General features: G+C 49.6%; 1 protein-coding gene across 1 annotated transcript in view; it reads left to right on the top strand.

Moving 5' to 3' along the window:
• Nucleotides 1–2,500, top strand: part of anks1b (ankyrin repeat and sterile alpha motif domain containing 1B) — a gene marked incomplete at both ends in the record, with an annotated part of 173,456 nt that overhangs the window by 117,192 nt on the left and 53,764 nt on the right. The window lies entirely within an intron of this gene.

Genomic DNA, 2,500 nt, shown 5'->3' with positions numbered 1-2,500 from the left:
GAGAGAGAGAGACAGAGAGAGAGAGAGAGAAAGAAAGAGACAGAGAGAGAGAGAGAGGGGGGGGGGGGGTGGAAGAAGAGAAAGCAATGTCAGAGAAAAGGAATTGACAAGCTGAGGTACAAACATAGTTGCCCCAATAATAAATTGCATGACACACACACACACACACACACACACATCACATATAGAAGAAGGCTGCACCGCTTAAAAAGATAAATGAACTGCACTATTGTGTTCGCCACTGTCGGTTTGGTCCTGATGTCTAAATACTTTCCTTCTTCTTCATACTATGAAAATTGAAGTTTTGAAGAACCGACTCAATATAACTAACAACCGTTTCAGGATCACTAAATGTGTCATATTTTGTCGTCAAAATCAATGTTCTGTGAGGTGTGAACAGCTCTGAATCTTTGAAGACCCTTTTCTCGGCTTAGTGATTCCAGATGTACCAACATTCACAGAAGCACATTTTAATTCATGGCACATCATTTGAAAGCTTACAATTCACACGTTCATAAACTTTGAAAAATCCTGGCAGACATTGGCAGACATCAGGACCAAGCCTCCTGTGGCAGTCACCATTTTGTTTTTTTTATTTCACTTGATAGCCGTTTGGTTCATAGATAAAAGGAAAGTGTTCAGTTCTTCCACGTCTTCACAGGGATAACATGTCTATTATTTGGGTCTATATGTACATACCTGGATAGCGGTTTTGATTGAATAGCTCCAGTGTTCTCTGGTACGTTCTCCTTACATCAGCCAGTTTCTCTGTGTTGAGGCTGACCTCCAGCTCTCAGTGTTGAGGCTGAGTGACCTCCTGGTCTCAGTGTTGAGGCTGAGTGACCTCCTGGTCTCAGTGTTGAGGCTGAGTGATCTCTAGGTGTCAGTGTTGAGGTTTACCTCCATGTCCCAGTGTTGAGGTTGACCTCCAGGTTTTAGTGTTGAGGTTGACCTCCTGGTCTCAGTGTTGAGGCCGAGTGACCTCCTGGTCTCAGTGTTGAGGCTTGGTGACCTCCAGGTCTCAGTGTTGAGGTTGACCTCCAGGTCTCAGTGTTGAGGCTGACCTCCTGGTCTCAGTGTTGAGGCTGACCTCCTGGTCTCAGTGTTGAGGCTGACCTCTAGGTCTCAGTGTTGAGGCTGATCTCCAGGTCTCAGTGTTGAGGCCGAGTGACCTCCTGGTCTCTGTGTTGAGGCTGAGTGACCTCCAGGTCTCAGTGTTGAGGTTGACCTCCAGGTCTCAGTGTTGAGGCTGATCTCCAGGTCTCAGTGTTGAGGCGGACCTCTAGGTCTCAGTGTTGAGGCTGATCTCCAGGTCTCAGTGTTGAGGTTGACCTCCTGGTCTCAGTGTTGAGGTTGACCTCCAGGTTTCAGTGTTGAGGCTGACCTCCTGGTCTCAGTGTTGAGGTTGACCTCCAGGTCTCAGTGTTGAGGTTGACCTCCAGGTCTCAGTGTTGAGGTTGACCTCCAGGTCTCTGTGTTGAGGCTGACCTCCAGCTCTCAGTGTTGAGGCGGACCTCCAGGTCTCAGTGTTGAGGCGGACCTCCAGGTCTCAGTGTTGAGGCTGACCTCCAGGGGTCAGTGTTGAGGCTTGGTGACCTCCAGGTCTCAGTGTTGAGGTTGACCTCTAGGTCTCAGTGTTGAGGCTGACCTCTAGGTCTCAGTGTTGAGGCGGACCTCCTGGTCTCAGTGTTGAGGTTGACCTCCTGGTCTCAGTGTTGAGGTTGACCTCCAGGTCTCAGTGTTGAGGCGGACCTCCAGGTCTCAGTGTTGAGGCTGACCTCCAGGTCTCAGTGTTGAGGCTGACCTCTAGGTCTCAGTGTTGAGGCTGATCTCCAGGTCTCAGTGTTGAGGCTGATCTCCAGGTCTCAGTGTTGAGGCTGACCTCTAGGTCTCAGTGTTGAGGCTGACCTCCAGGTCTCAGTGTTGAGGCTGACCTCCAGGTCTCAGTGTTGAGGCTGATCTCCAGGTCTCAGTGTTGAGGCTGACCTCTAGGTCTCAGTGTTGAGGCTGCCCTCTAGGTCTCAGTGTTGAGGCTGACCTCTAGGTCTCAGTGTTGAGGCTGATCTCCAGGTCTCAGTGTTGAGGCTGACCTCTAGGTCTCAGTGTTGAGGCTCGGTGACCTCCAGGTGTCAGGGAGTAATTTGGACAGGGATTGGATTGTGTGTTCTGCAGTGTTGAGAGGCATGAACTGACGGCAGTGTTATTATCGGTTATTTTTTACAAGCACACTTGTGGAGTGTGTGTGTGTGTGTGTGTGTGTTGTGTAATTCCCCAATGCATTGTGGGTATGTGTGTGTGTGTGTGTCAGTCAACCGCATAGGCCGGCTGTCATATTTGACTTTTGCGATCGAGTGTAAATACCTGCATATTAATCTGGTTGAATCCTGGTGTTTGTTCAGCAATGAACACTATTCATTCTATCCATGTCTCTCTTCTCTGTCCCCGCCACACACACACACACACACACACACACACACACACACACACACGCGCGCGCACA

This window comes from Borostomias antarcticus (assembly GCF_949987555.1).
Source record: "Borostomias antarcticus genome assembly, chromosome: 13".
NCBI lineage: Eukaryota > Metazoa > Chordata > Actinopteri > Stomiiformes > Stomiidae > Borostomias > Borostomias antarcticus.
Note: the sequence above shows the minus strand (reverse complement) of the source record. Positions and strands in the feature narration are given on the sequence as shown.